Source organism: Macaca fascicularis, chromosome 4 (assembly GCF_037993035.2).
Source record: "Macaca fascicularis isolate 582-1 chromosome 4, T2T-MFA8v1.1".
Taxonomy (NCBI): domain Eukaryota; kingdom Metazoa; phylum Chordata; class Mammalia; order Primates; family Cercopithecidae; genus Macaca; species Macaca fascicularis.
Genome location: NC_088378.1, coordinates 29,743,385 through 29,760,304, shown reverse-complemented (window position 1 = coordinate 29,760,304; position 16,920 = coordinate 29,743,385). Strand labels below are relative to the sequence as shown.

The 16,920-nt window shown below is 40.0% G+C and overlaps 1 protein-coding gene across 36 annotated transcripts in view; it reads right to left on the bottom strand.

Moving 5' to 3' along the window:
* Positions 1-16,920, bottom strand: part of NCOA7 (nuclear receptor coactivator 7) — a 150,539-nt gene that overhangs the window by 103,882 nt on the left and 29,737 nt on the right. The gene's annotated exons all lie outside the window — the stretch shown is intronic.

Below are 16,920 nucleotides of genomic sequence, written 5' to 3'. Positions count from 1 at the left end.
CTGTCGATCAAGAGGAGGATACAGAAGTATACAGCAGATAACACTGTGAAAGAATTGATGCAAACAAGTCCGGCATGGTGGCTCACGCCTGTAATCCCAGCACTTTGGTAGGCCAAAGTGGGCAGATCATCTGAGGTCAGGAGTTCGAGACCAGCCTGGCTAACATAGCGAAACCACGTCCCTATTAAAAATACAAAAATTGGCAAGGAGTGGTGGCGCCCACCTGTAGTCCCAGCTACTGGGGGAGGCTGAGGCAGGAGAATTGTTTGAACCTGGGAGGCGGAGGTTGCAGTGAATCGAGATTGCACCATTGTATTCCAGCCTGGGCAACAGAGTGACACTCTGTGTCAAAAAAAAAAAAAAGAACTGACCCAAACGATGGACTTCTCTCAAAGATTATAAGGAATCTCTCTCAGTCTCCCAGTCACAGGCAAATCCCATGCACTAACATGGGCCCATGCATCTGCACACTGTCTCTTCTCTGCCTGAAACTCTCTTCCTTCCTCATAGCAAACTTTCACTCACATCTCAAGACAGCCAAGTCACCTCTTTTATGACATACAGCATCTTTTCAACAGTCATTTCTTCTGCTCTATACCCTTATCACTTGGCAGTCACCTCGTTTCTAGTATTTATCCCATTGCTGCTACTATATAAGCATTTTGTTATTACATCAGATTGTGCATTCCTACAAATGTTTGCAAGGACATGGAATGTGTACAATCTCATGGCCAGAGACTATAAGAGAAATGGCTCACGAGGGATAATATGTTCTTCCAAAAAAATTCTGTCAACTCCACCACAAATGAGTCTGTGGAAGAACCAACGCTGAAAGCATTTCAAGAAACAAATAGAGAAACAAATAAACTCAAGTTTCTAATGGGTAGGCATATAGGGGAGTGCGAGAAGGCACATAATAGAGCTCAAACAAAAGCAAAAAGCAAATGACAGAAGTCTATAGGAACAAGCATAGAAAGTGAAAGCTCAGCATGAGCAGAAGTTTGTAAACAATGCAAAGGAAAAGTAATGAGAAAATTATAAGGATGCTGAGAGGCTGAAGAGGCAAGAAGCAATAGGCCCACTGGGTGAAGTTAAGCTGTAAGAAAGAGAAAACAGGTCCAGTTCAATCCTATTTTCAGCTTTAGCAAAGAGAATAGGCAAAAAACTAAAAAGGATGACATATCTATGGCTAAGAAGAAAGTGAAATCCAGGATGAAGTCTCTAGTCCTGTTAAAGCAACCCTCTGAGTTGCAGTAGCATTACCAGTAATCTCAGAAGAATCACAGAGAAAGAAAATCGGAAGTAGGAAAAAAAAAAACAACAACCTGGTTTTCAAAAGAAATGCCAAATTTGGAAATGCTCTGAGTAGCTTGATATCAACTTTCAGAAAAATAAACTGATAGCTCATTAATCATTTGTGATTATTTGAAGATAAATTATTGACTTCCAGGAACCACTAGAGGTACACTAAAACGAGTGACTCTAAATGAACATAATTATCTGTTTTGGTTGGGCTAGATTTGGCATATTGATGGGCCAGTCACAGGAGGTAGTATAGAAAGATTTCACTAAGGCCCCTGAAAATGTCACTACCTTTCTTAAGGTAAGATGGAAGCAGCTGGACTAGAGAATTTGGTTAACCTAGAGAAAATTGATTTATAGCAAACTGAAATACTTAACGATAACTATTTCATGTACTGACGGTACTAATACGCCATAATGCATAAAGCTTTCCAATTCAGCCTTTTAATCAACTTCTTGGATAAGAACATAATACACACTATTCAAGTTGCATATCTTATGCAATCCAGGGAGAAAATATGTTCAATGTTAAAAATCAGGCTTCGAAATTCCTGGAAAATAGAATAATAGAAAACAAACAAGACAAAATTCCAATTCAGATGAAAAAACACTTCTCCCCCCTCACTATGAGCATAATTGCTGTGAACATAATAATGAAATGTGATGCTTTCTTAATAAAAGTAAAGGATAATTACACACACACACACACACACACACACACACACACACACACACATAAAAAATATATATATAGACACAGGGTCTCACTTTGTCACCCAAGCTGGAGTGCAGTGGCATGATTAAAGCTCACTGCAGCGTTGACATCTCGGGCTCCAGCAATCCTCCCACCTCAGTGCCCCAACCCCTAGGTCGCTGCCAGTAACTGGGACTACAGGCGCTCACCACCATGCCTGGTAATTTAAAAAAATTATTTGTAGACACAGGGTCTCACTATGTTGCCCAGGCTGATCTTGAACTTCTGGCCTCAAGCAATCCTTCCACCTCAGCCTCCCAAAGTGCTGGGATTACAGGTGTAAGCCACCTTGCCTGGCCTAATATTCTTATACTTGCATTAATCAGGTCATATTAAGATGGCAAAGAATCTGAAAACTCCATCTTAGGTGGAGAGATTTAGAAACTTATGATACTCATCCTGGAAAAGGTTCAGGGAGAACATGATGTCGTCTTTAAACACATGCAATGATAATATATGAAAGATGGATTGGATTTATTCTGTATGGATTCGAAGTAACACGGAATAAATAGAGTAAGCTGAAAGGAAATAAAATTTAACCAAAGATTTAAAAACAACTTCCCACTAACAAGAGTTTTTCAGACAAGAAATGAGCAGCCTTGAGGGTCCTTGAGACATTGTTATAGTTCGAAAAGTTCAAGTCCAGGCTGAAAACGTTCTATTTGTCAAAGGCAGTGGAGATTCCAAATCTAGCATGACCTCTGTATTTCGACTAAAAGATTTATAATTCTGAAATTAGGCACGGTGCCTGTATTAAGGCGGTAAGTGGAAGAAGAAAAATACCAAGTTAACATGAACCTGACACTTGGAAAAGAAAATGCTGTGTTTTCTTTCTAATGTCTCAATTACTTCTGGGATCCCAGGGCATTATATTACCTGGTACTTCTATACTCTTAGAGGGGGACGGAAGTTCCTCATATGATATGACTATAAGCTGAAGCCACTGTGAGACAGTGCACTAAATTAGAATTGTGAATGCAGGAAAAGAAATTTGCTAGTTGTTATCAGATCTACACAGACATAACCACTTCACCACAGGTTGTTTACTTGAAAACACACAGGAACGTCTTTGCTAGTGGCTTCCTCCGTAGGAGAGGATGCTGCAGCACACCCAACTATTCTCAACAAACCATTGCATATCAAGTTCCTACACAGATGTCACTGCTTACAGCCTTAAGATTAGCATCCTTCATTTAAAACAGACATGATTGGTCCTCACTTTTTTTTTTTCTGAGACGGAGTCTCCCTCTGTCGCCCAGGCTGGAGCGCAGTGGCGTGATCTCGGCTCACTGCAAGCTCTGCCTCCCGGGTTTACGCCATTCTCCTGCCTCAGCCTCCCGAGAAGCTGGGACTACAGGCGCCCGCCACCTCGCCCGGCTAGGTTTCTTGTATTTTTTAGTAGAGACGGGGTTTCACCATGTTAGCCAGGATGGTCTCCATCTCCTGACCTTGTGATCCGCCCGTCTTGGCCTCCCAAAGTGCTGGGATTACAGGCTTGAGCCACCGCGCCCGGCCGGTCCTCACTTATAACAGCATGACTACACTAATACACTAATATATTAAAATTCAGTCACATAGTTTATTTTAAAAATTCCTGTTAATAAGTTAAAACTTAATACCACCAAGGTGCTCTAACTCCTAGCATTGTACATCTGTCCCTTAAAATAATATGTAAAAGTTCTACTAAAAAAAATTAAGACAGGAGCTCGAATACTTTTGGACATGGATTATAAAGAGGACATACTGTAATAATTTGCTACCAATGGTTATAAAAATTTTTTATGGAAAAATGTCTACACTTTTAAATTTTATTTTTAGAGATTAAAAATTTAAATATAAATTCTAAAATTTCTAAATTCATGTTTTCATCTAAGATATTACAATTAAAAATTCTCTTATGAAAGAGAATGTTCTAATTATTTTTACATTCCATTTAAAGGGCACTTTGGAGGTAGTAGTTAAGAATAAAGGCTTTGGAATTAGATACAAGTAGGAAGAGACTCTGGCTTCATTATTTGCTAGCTGTGTAACTTGGGGAGTTATTGAACCACTCCAAACCTGTTTCCTTGCCTATAAAAATGAGAAAACTAATACCATAGTGAGGTCATATTTGTAAATCTCCTAGCACAGCATGAGTGTGCAATCAAAAAAGAGAGCCCACAGTGCCACCAATCCGCACAAGTAAACCTAAAACATATTACAGGCCCTAGACAGCCAGTCTAGGTGCATGTATCCCAGTATGGCTCCTCGCCTGCCTCACTGCTTTGTTAATATCCTCATGGCATTATGTAACCGTCAGCCTTCAAGCAGACATCCCTGAGGGATTCCTTTCTAATGGACCATCTTCATTAGCCAACAAGCATGCTCTAATACCTCATCTTCCTCTTCCATCTTCAAAATCTCACCATTCCTTGACTCCCACATCTTCCTCTTGCCAAGGCCTGAATATTTGGCTTCCTTGCCCAGCCAATTTCCCAAAAGAATTGCCTAGAAGCTTGGTCTTCACTCCCTTACCTCCTATTCACATCAAACTGGCTTCTCCCACCACTGTGCTGAAACTGCTTTTATCTAATCGATTATCAGCGACCTCCAAGTGTCGATCTTAATGGATACTTTGCAGTCCTCATCTTAATTTACCTCTCAGCTACTTGCAAACCTGCTGATCACTCATTCCTTGCAATTCTCTCTTCTCTCAGCTGCAGGGATTCTATCTCTTCTGCATTTCATCCTACTTCTCTTTCTCTACTAGACCACCAAATGGTGGAATTTCCCAATTCTGTTCCCATTCCTTAGTTCTGTTCTTTTTTCACTTTATATGCCCTCCCTATATGATCTCATCCTTTCCCATGGCTGAGGCCAACAACTCTGAAATTTCCATCTCAGTCCAGATCCTGTTTTCACTCCAGATTTACACATACCCAATTGTGTATTTAGTGGTTGTCTTGTAAGCATCTCAAACTTAACATATTAAATTCTTGAGATACCCTCTCAAAATAGTTGTTTTTCCAGTTTTCTCATTCCAGTTAATGGCACCTCCATCCATCTAGCTCCATCCATCTAGCATCCATCAATCCAAATTCCTAAACATGGCCAAAAAGGCCCTGCATGACCTGCCTCAGCCTACCTCTTCACATTGCCTGTGCATTTCTCCCAAAAAAGCACTGTGTTCAAGAACACTGGCCATCCTGCAGATCCAGGGAGCTGCCAAGCTTTTTGTCACTTTAAGGACTTTTCATCCTTAAAAGGAATATTCACCTAGAATATTCCCTTCCTTCCCTCTCTCCCTATCCCTTCTCCTAAACATACAGATTACCTGGTGAACTCCTGCTTGTACCCAAGATCATTAAAAGTCATTAACACATGAGTATTAAATGACCTTTAAAGTATTAAAGGACCTTTTCTCCAAAGGTCCTTGAACATAACTTGTGTCTAAAGTGGATACCACTCCTGCACTTCTCTTTTATGATGTCTTGTTGTTTTCCCTCATAGCAAATACAGCCATTTATAATGACATATGGATTTTATGTTCTTCTTTATTGTCTGCTATGGTTTGAATATTCCCTACAAAACTCATGTTGAAATGTAATTGCCATTGTGACAGAATTAAGAGGTGGCACTGTTAAGCGGTGATTAGGCCAGGTGGGTTCCATCCTCATTAATGGATAAATGTTATTATTGTGGGAGTGTGCTGGTTATCAGAAGAGTGCATTTTTATAAAAGTGAGTTGGGCCTGTAGTCCCAGCTACTCGGGAGGGTGAGGCAGGAGAATGGTGTGAACCTGGGAGGAGGAGCTTGCAGTGAGCTGAGATCGCGCCACTGCACTCCAGCCTGGGCGACAGAGCGAGACTCTGCCTCAAAAAAAATCCAAAAAACAAAAAAAGGGAGTTTGGCCCTCTCTTGCTTTCTTGCTTGCTCACTCTCACCAATGTTTGTTTTTGTTCTGTTTTGTTTTGTTTTTTTTTGGTGATGGAGTTTCGCTCTTGTAGCCTATGCTGAAGTGCAATGGCGCAGGTCTCAGCTCACCGCAACCTCTGCCTCCAGGGTTCAAGCAATTCTCCTGCCTCAGCCTCCAGATTACAGGTGTGCACCACTACGTCCAGCTAATTTTGTATTTTTAGTAGAGACAGGGTTTCTCCATGTTGGTCAGGCTGGTCTTGAACTCCCGACTTCAGATGATCCACCCATCTCAGACTCCCAAAGTGCTGGGATTATAGGCATAAGCCACCGTGCCCGGCCCACTCTCACCCTTTCTTGCCCTCCCACCTTCCACCATGGGGTGATACAGCATGCAGGCCCTTGTCAAATGCTGGCACCATGTTCTTGGACTTCCCAGACTCCAGAACTGTGAGCCAAATAAATTTCTGTGCATTATAAATTACCCAGTCTGTGACATTCTGTTAAAGCAACACAAAATGAACTAAGACAATGTATTTGTGAAAAGTATTCCCTGTACTGGCAAGGATCATATTTGTTTTGTTCACTAATCTACCCTCTGGGCTTAATAGGCACAGGCACATAAGGTCTCTTTGAGATGCAAGCAATGCATATGTTTCTCCTCATAACATAAAGAATATTACATAAATTCTTACATTTAATTACATGAAACAACTGGGAGAAGCCTTAAATATCTAGTTGCATCAGCTAATATAAAAACCAAAATGGTCTTTATTCAAAATCCCAGAAAAGTTTTCCTATGCATTAAAAACAAACAGGAAGAAGGAGGTAAAGATTACATATGTTGGATTTGTAACCCAATTAATTTTATTATTTTATATTTTCAATGATTCATTAAAATAATGACATTTCTTTTTTTTGTTTGTTTTTTAGAGACAGAGTCTTGCTCTGTCTTCCAGGCTGGAGTGCAGTGGTGGGATCTTGGCTCACTGCAACCTCCGCCTCTCAGGTTCATGCAATTCTCCTGCCTCAGCCTCCTGAGTAGCCAGGACTACAGATGCACGCCGCCACGCCCGGCTACATTTTTTTTTTTTTATTTTAGTAGAGACGGTGTTTCACTGTGTTGTCCAGGCTGGTCTCGAACTCCTGAGCTCAGGCAATCCACCCACCTTGGCCTCCCAAAGTGCTGAGATTACAGGTGTGAGCCACCGAGCCCAGCCAAAATAATGTCATTTCTTATAAAGTGTGCTTAAATATGAATATATGTGGGCTTTCAACTAATTTTTATATTTTAAAAATCCATACTCTTTTCAAAGAAAAATATGTTTGCATATATATGTATGTGTGTGTATATACCTGTTTTTACATTTAAAATATATCTACCCTTCTAAAATAAAAATATCCAGATTATATAAACTTAGAGTTGTGGTTTAAAAAAATTAAATTTCTCTCATTGTCTAGTGACAGCAGTTGACTTGGCACAGTAGAAGGAACTACCTCCCTGTCCAACTCCCTTAAAAGAAAAAAAGATGATGGAGCCACTGAAATGGAAATTGCTCAGTCCCCAGTGACCTTACCAGCATCTGCTGCAATTACCTTCTGAAAATAAAATAACCAAATTACCATTCAGCTTTCTGCTGTGCTAACAAAATTAATCTGAAATATCAAAATTCATCTGCTTTATATTATGTATTAAGCAACTTCTATAACAAAAGCTCTTCTAGCTCTAAATCATGATGTACGTGCACCACAGGTGCCATAATCAACAGTAATATATTCTCACATACACAGGAAAAATTAATGGAATGGTTAATAACTTCACTCAAATTATCCATGACAGTGATTTGATTTAAGTCACTCCACATATTCAAAAGTAAGATCAATCAATTTTATGTGTGGTTTGGCTTTATAAAAAATTGTGGGGTTTTTCTTGAGACAGAATCTTGCTTTGTTGCTCAGGCTGGAACGGCATGGTAATAGCTCACTGTAACCTCCAATACCCAAGCTATCTTTTCACCTCCCCTCCTGAGTAGCTAGGGTTACAGGCATGTGCTGTCATGTCTGGCTTTTTTTTTTTTTTTTTTTTTTGTAGAGACAGGGTCTCACTACGTTGCCTAGGCTGGTCTCAAATTCCTGGTCTCCAGCACTCCTCCCACCTAGGCCTCTCAAAATGCTGAGATTACAGGTGTGAGCCACTGTGTCTGGCTGATCAATTAAAATTCTTTTTGAGATGGAGTTCGCTCTTGTCACCCAGGCTGGAGTACAATGGCTCAACTCCCTGCAATGTCCGCCTCCTGGGTTCAAGCGATTCTTCTGCTTCTGCCTCCTGAGTAGCTCGAAAAACAGGCATCCAGCACCTCGCCCAGCTAATTTTTTGTAGTTTTATTAGAGACAGGGTTTTACCATGTTGGCCAGGCTGGTCTTGAACTCCTGACCTCAGGTGATCCACCTGCTTCAGCCTCCCAAAGTGCTGGGAATACAGGCATGAGCCATCGCACTGGGCCAATCAATTTTGATCCTATCCTTCTTTGTAGAACAGATTTGTTCAGAAAATGTATGTGCAAATTGTATTTTAAAAAGACGTAGAATGATTTAGAAAAATCACTGAGTTTTAAAATTTAAAACATGAATAAATAGCCTCTAATTTAACTGCTTCCTAAGTTTAAATGGTCAAAGTTTGGCCATCTAGTCTGTCAAGTATTCCGTAAGTACACTAAGAAATACCATATAACATTTTCATTGTTGTAATTAATAGTCTTGTTCTCTGGTTCTTCTATATTTAAATTTACTTCATATTCTCCGTTCTCCACACCTGAACAATTCTTGTCTCACGACCGTCAAGCTACATTTATCATTTCAGTCCATGATGTCCCCACCTAAAAGTCATTTTTGACTCTCCAAATAAAATCAGTTGCATGGTTCTGACAGCAGAATTATTGAGAAAAGACCCTTTTCTTGGTCTCCACCATATTCTTAGATACTAGATCCTGTCTTGCTTTGGGAAGAGACCCAGGAGGTCCCCAATCCAACTAACTCATCTTCTCTTCTCGGGCCTAGAACACTCTACATACTCCATGTTGCTGGCACATCTGATGTGGCTTTACTTGGTGGTGAATCACGTTTGCAAACCATGAACCAACCTGTATCTTGCTACGTCTTGGAGACCTTGGCCACTCTCCTTTTCATTCATTACCATTTTCATTTATGTGTGAGAAGTAAAACATTAAAACAAGTAGGCAAGGCTGTTGAATGTTCACTGGTGTAATACACCACAAAAATGAGTGCGGAAAAAACCTGAAGCCCTAACCATTTTGTTTGTGCAAACTTTATTTGAAATGATAAAGAAAAACGGAAGTCAATATGTGTGAACAAGTGCCTGCTGGCTCAAGAACCAGGTCTTCACTTTTACAATAGAAATGACCAGGCTGGGAGAATTTTGCTTGTTGGGGCCTTCAACTCTGAATCTAGAGAGGCAATAACAGAGACATGCTTGCCACACTCCAAAAAGGTAAGTTCAGGAGACTGCTGACATTTTTTGCCGGTATGTAGGGAATTCCCAAGTTTCCCTGGTAGAGTAGAGCTTCTCTAGTTTGTTCCAAAGTTCCTAATACCTTTGTACTGACAATCAGAAAATATCCGTTTAGTTATTAAAGATATTTCTAACCATTTTGTCATTTAGGCCAGTGATTCCCAATTAGATTGAGAACTAATAGGTTCTAGAAAATTCAATTCAACATAGCTTACTGACAAATACAGCCATAATGATTTAAGGGTGTGGGCTGTGAGGTCAGGCATACCTGGGCTGAGACATGGATCTACCACTACATAGTTATGTGACCTTGGGCAAGTTACATAACATCTATAGGCTTAACATCTTTATCTGCCGTCAGGATGTTAACACGACCTACTCCATAAGGTAATTATGAGATTACATGAGAACACCAGTCTCTCTGGTACATGGTAAATTCAGCAAATGTTAGCTATTTAGTCATAGTGAATGACTGGTAGGTGCTGGGTACGGGGCTAGACCCTGTGAGAAAGATAAACATAAAAAAAGATCTGACAATAAATGACAACAGACAAATAAGGCAGAGATGAGAGTGTTACTGGGTGCATCCCAAGACAAACAGTGTTAACGGCCCCAAAGGAGGCATAAGAAAGTCCCCCAACACCCTCACAGTCCAGTGGCAAGAGAGGGATCATGTAGTTGTGTGTGTTGGGTGGGGGGAGAGAAATAAAATAGGAATGGCCTCAAGAAGACAGTGTCACAATTAAAGATGGGTGTGACAGAGTGATATGTACATTGCTATATTTAAGGAGAGTATAGAGAAGAGTAGTTCTTTGTATATAGAAGGCATAGTTCTGAGGGGACAAAGTGTAATAAGAAATGCACAGAAAAACAAAACAAGAGATAAAGACAGGAGGGGAGGAAGGAGCATATTGTGCAGAACCTCAAATGCCGGAAAGAAGAAGGAACACATAAGTGACATATCTGAGCTCTGCCCAGGAATACTAATCCAGCAAGATGCGTAGGAGGATATGCAATTAGCACTTGACGTATGAGGGCAGAGGGGGTGAAGATTGTTTGGAATTTTCAGATGTGAATTTTAGGGGAAAAGAAAGGAAAATTTCGACAAAAATCACCAACAGCTTAATTGCAAGTATAAACTATGAAGCTTCAGAGCTGGGAGCACAGAAAGCATTTTCTGGTTCCGAACTCAATTTTCTCTTGCTGAAGAGTCGCTGTACCAGCAATGAAAGGTTTCAAATACATGTGTGTCTTACTCAGTTTGCACTGCTCATAATAAAAACATAGACTGGGTGGCTCAAATAACGAGCATTTATTTCTTGCAGTTTCAGAGGCTAGGAAGTCCCAGATCTAGATGCTGGAGTGATCTGGTTCCTGGATGGACCAAATTCCAGGTTTACAGATGGCACCTTCTTGCTGTGTCTTTCCATGGTAGTGAGAGAGTGTGCATCTTTCTTGTATTTCTTCTAATAAGGGCACTAATCCTATCATGAAGGCTCCAGCCTCATGACTTAATTAGCTCCAAAAAGCCACCTCCAAATACCATCACATTGGGGATTTAGAATTTCAACATAGGAATTTTGGCGGGTGATTAAAACATTCAGTCCACAGCAATACGACACAAGTTGTTTCAAGCCAACAGTACCAAGTTTAAGTCCAAATCCAGGAGTCAGTTGAGCTGAAGTCTTCCTCAGCTGTCAGCAACACCAATAAAAAGGGGAGAAGAGGCCGGGGGTGGTGGCTCACGCCTGTAATCCCAGCACTTTGGGAGGCCAAGGCGGGCAGATCACGAGGTCAGGAGATTGAGATCATCCTAACTAACACGGTGAAACCCAGTCTCTACTAAAAAATACAAAAAAAAAAAAAAAAAAAAAATAGCCGGGCATGGTGGCGGGCGCCTGTAGTCCTAGCTACTCGGGAGGCTGAGGCAGGAGAATGGCATGAACCCGGGAGGCGGAACTTGCAGTGAGCCGAGATTGCGTCACTGCACTCCAGCCTGGGCGGCAGAGCGAGACTCCATCTCAGGAAAAAAAAAAAAAGAGGGGGAGGAGAGGAGACAGTTTAAATCACTTTTCTTTCCCTGGAATCTGTCTTGGAGCCTGGAATATTGGACCTTTCACTGAAAGATATGACTAGAGCAGGTTTACTGACAAGTTCTAGGGGATTTATAAACTCCCTGAAATTTACCCAACAGTTGTATCTATATATTCATATTTTTTCTCATTTATTCCTGTATTCGCCATTTAGGTAGCAAGCTTTTACATGAAAATTGTTTAGTGCTTATTTTTTAAAGTATTATTCTAAAGACTTCATATATTTTAATTCATTCAATCCTCTCAATAACCTTATAAGGTAGTTACTATTATTTCCATTTTGGGGAAAACTAGACCCAAAGCCCCACAGTAGTAAGTAGTTCTACAGAGAAGAAACCTGCAGGAGGTCCAAAAGCAAAAGTCTCCCAAGTTTCACCACAATAGTTCCATCTGGGGGTTTTGTGAGATGACTTTACTGTTCTTGAATCAGGATTTGGAATGACCAGTCAGTCTGGGATTTCAGGTTAAACAGAAACACGCTTGTGCTTATTCATTGAAATTGGTTTATAGGAACCCATTAAACCGTACCGTGGGAAAGTATACTTACTGAATGGGCACTTTATGGACAGCTGCCAATCAGCCAGTGTGTGTTAGATGAATAATTTTCAAATAAATTCATTTTTCAATGATAAAAAACCCCTCACTCCCAATATGCTAACAATCAAAGAATCGTCTAAATCAAGGGGTCATTTTTTTAATGTTGGCCCATAATAAAAAAAATTTAAACTGTGATTCAATACGTACATACTTACAAACATTTAAAATACGGTTTTCATGAACGAATATTTATTCTTACTACATACAACACATTGTGATATCTTCTATTTCAGTCCACCTTAGTCCAGTCTAATCTATTCTGTTCTGTTCCATTAAAAAAAAAAAATGCTGTTTCGTATCCACTAAACTGATTTCATGAGACCCTAATGGGTTATAACCCACAGCTTGTAGTGTTTTACACATAATTAAGTAACAGCCTGTTCCTCAAAAACGAAGCAAAAAGCATGAGTCTAACTATTAATGGCTGAATGTTTATAAGCCTTTTTTTTAATCTTTAGAAAAAAGTTAATGATTTCCTGAAAACATTAGCAGATAAAACTTGACCATGGATATTTTTCCCAGTAATGAATGTCAAGCAATTCGTAAATATTCAGTTAAGAGTTGCCTGGTCTGAACTCAATCGAAAAAATAGAAAACATAAGCCTTAACATTACGGCTCATGCAACAGTTTAGTTAGTAATTTGTAATACTGTCAAATAAGGTACTAGCAGCTTTTTCAAAGGAAATGGGTTTGAAATATTCTCAATATTTTTAAGATTAATAAAATTGCTGAATACTGAAAAATTTGTTGTGATAAAAATTACAATTCACAAACCATTTTATATCCTACATTAAAGAAACTGTTTTGAATATTCTGTCAGTTGATCGACAAGTATTTAACACTTGCAGTATGCCAACCACTATTGAATAGTGAAAGAATAATGAACGATTGAATTAATGATCATGAAGAATGAAAGAATATTCTTGAAAGAACAATGAATGATCGGAGAGTCTCCACCTTCCAGATGTCCATTTGCAGGGAGATTGACTGTAAACGCAATAAACAAATAAGAGCTACAGAAATCATGCAAGACAGTGTCCTTGAGCAGTGCTGTGGATCGCTTCATCTCAGATGGATGGTGCTTTGAAATTGAAATCCAATAATGTTTCTGGTAAAGTCAACTGTAACATTCTCCTTCCACGCCCATATACATTTTTTTTTTCTTTTTATCACATTATGATGCTAACAGCATGTTTTTTTTTTGTTTGTTTGTTTTTGTTTTTGTTTTTGTTTTTTTGAGATGGAGTCTTGCTCTGTTGCCCAGGTTGGAGGGCAGTGGAGCAATCTCAGGTCACTGTAACCTCCGCCTCCTGGGTTCAAGTGATTCTCTTGCCTCAGTTTCTCCCATGTAGCTGGGATTACAGGCCTGTGCCACCACGCCCAGCTAATTTTTGTATTTTTAGTAGAGACAGGGTTTCACTATGTTGGCGAGGCTGGTCTCAAACTCCTGACCTCAAGTGATCTGCTTGCCTCAGTCTCCCAAAGTGCTAGGACTACAGGCATGGGCCACCATGCTTGGCCCTAACAGCATGTTCTAATCCCCCTTTTGGACAAAGTAGATACTAATACTTAGTGCAATGTAAACTGAGGTAACATGAAGAATAACACTCAGAGATACAGACACAGCAGACAGGGATTCGGGGCTCAGGACCTCCATTTAAAGGCTAAGTGATTTGGGGTAAGTTATTTCACCTCCTGAACAACAGATTCATTACCTGCATTTATATTTATTTGTAGGATCATTTTAAGGATAAACAGAATGCTTGTGAAATTACTTCATAAAGTACCAACAACTGCTATTATTAATAACTTGTGTTAGAATCAGTACGCATAGTGAAACTGATAGAATAAAATGACCAAATATTAAGAAAGTATAAAGCTAATATTTAGCAAGTACTTAAAACTGTTCTATTTGCTTTTTATGTATCAACACAATTAAAACTGTGCTATGACTGAGTATCTGAATCCAACAATGGGTAATAAATTTCTCCTCAAATGTCAGACATACTAAAGATGATTTAAGATGATAAATCTCTAACAGCCCTTGGCCAGCAGGAAAAAACAATCTACAGTTAACTAAAGAAAGGGCAAGAGTTCACATCACACCACTCCACCCACGTGGTATAATCATTCTTGGCACTGGCAAACCACAAAGAGATGGCTGCTTCCTAGGGTTCAAAGGCTGCCTCTATGGGGCTGGAGACAAGGAGCGTACCCCTTTGTGTTCCACCAGTGCTGCAGATCAACCACCCAGATCCATCCACGTGACGCCTTCCACTGGACCTCAGACTCCGTATTTGACCAAGAGGGCAAAGGAAGGCTTTTTGCACAGAATTATTTCTGCATTCATTTCTATCATGGGCATCTACTCTTTTTGGACAAGATGTAATCTTAGGGAGTAAAGTGGATCACTGTAATGCAACACCCCAACTTACACAGGTGAAGTATTACAGGCTGCATGTTTCCTATTGGCCTGGTAGGTTGATACTCTGACATTAACCATATTATGGATGAATAAGTTGATAAGACATGGATTATGGGATGTTGTCAAGTTATAAACAAATTACTTTTGAAAAGGTCACTTGTAAGTTAGATCTTTAGAACCCATGATGCATTTCTCCTAATTAATTTACACTGGTGTAAATTAATGTTCAGCTGTCAGGACTGCCCACAGAAATCTATGCAACCCATGCTGTGAGTAGCAGCAGGTCAGGTGACCTGTGTTCTACAAGCCCCGTTTTGCCACTAAAGTGGTGCACGGCAGCACTGCAGAGCATAAGCTCTGCGTGGAGAAGACCTGAGTTCAAATCCTGACATGCCTACTTTTATCTCAGTGAAGTTATTCAACCCCTTTGAGTATAAATTACCATAGCAGTCAAATTATATTTAGAGATGAATTTTTTTAAATCAGATATTTGGTGTGAAGATAATCTGGATCAGTTTTACAAAAGGCTTTTTCATACCAAGGCATGCACAAAGATGATAATACTTCTACTCATCCCTGGGGTAAGATGCTGATCATAGCTAAAGATGACCAGCCCAGGTCTCTGACAAATGCAATCCCTGCCTGGCCACCCTGAGGACCGAGGGGGTCAGTATCACTGGCACGTCAATCTGAGACATGACGGTTTGTCAAGCCACCCAAGTGGTGAGGCTCTGATTACCAATTAATATATCTAAAAGTACCCTGGGATAGAGCCAGCCTATCATGGACCTTTCACCTTCATGGGCTTAGGGTCCAACTGTTAAATAAAAGGCTGCTAGATTTCTCAAGGCCCTTTGACTATATAACTCTACTTCATTATATCCCAGAGCCTAACCAATTGTGCTTATAGCAAAGTGTCTTTGGGAAATGATATGATTCCAATTTGGATTGTCACAATTGTTCCTTCTTCCCAGATCTGAACAATAGGAGCAGCTCATGGGCTGAAAGCGGGATGTCAAGATGAAAATTAGGTGATCAGGAATAATTTGTTATTAAAGGAATGTGTGAGTACTCACTGTGCCAGGCACAGTTCATATATTACCCTCAATCTTCACAGCCATCTTGGTTTCATTCCTTACTTGAACGCAAAAGCTACAAAGTGTACTATGCACACAATAGAGAAAGCTATACAGTGGGTTCAAATCTCCTCTGCCATGGAAAAGAGAATAAGGGGACCAGCTGTTCAGCTCTGGCCCTCCTTGCTGGGTTCCATTTGAGCTTCTCTACAGTTCTGGCTGGTTGGAATGTCTCCTTCTTCAAAACCATCTTGTTAGTTGGTTATTTTTAGCCACATTTAACAACTGAAGAAATGTAAGGTAAAGGAAGCTTAGAAAACCTGCCAGAGATTATACACTGCAGTGAATTGCAAACACTAGGTGTTCTGCTTCTGGGTCAGAGGTTCAAGGGTGAAGAATTGCCAGGGCAGAGGCTGGAGATGGGACCTAAGAAATGTTCTACACTTTGCATCCATTGTCACTGAGAATGATGACAGAGGTGGTGCTGGCTCCTACTGCTGCTCTGAAAGGCTGGGTTAAGAGGAAAGCGGAGGTAGGAGCAGTAGTTCTGCTTTTCATGACAACCAGGGAATAGGGGAGGTGACCTACATGAACACCTGTCTGTGTCTGTGTTTATATTACTCACTGTTTACTCCTAGGCTCTCTCACACCTTTTCAGAGGGGAAAAGTAAACCTCCCACAAAACATCATTTGGTTCAACTACAGATGTATTTCGGATATCTTCAATTAACCCTTGATCCTGAAAAAATGCTTTCAAAGAACCTTCAACCAATAGCATACAAGGACCTACTCGGAAATCACAAAAGCCAAATAATGTCAAGCAAGTGTGTAAGAAGAGAGCCCTGTGTGGCAATACTAAAGAAAATGTTGCATTCTAACTACAAGGGGAAGGAAGAGTCAGTAAGTGTGTAACAAATGACACATGACAGTCACCCCAGAGGATAGTATAAATTGCAGACAGTACAAATAGTACACAGAATGCATAATTTGCTTTGGTAATTCAGTTTTTCATTTGGTTTTCCAGATCTGTCAGGGATCAAGAAATTAATATAGACATATATTAATTTTGCATATATAAATTATTTACAAAACCATTTGTGAAAAAGTTTCACAAATCATTCAATCTAGATTTAACAACTGGTATAAAACTGTCCTGAAGCACCTGAAAACCAGGTGGCCAGGGTCAGAAAATCCAAAAACTTCATCAGGTCTTATCCAGAATTACTCTATCTAATAGTAGTATTAAATC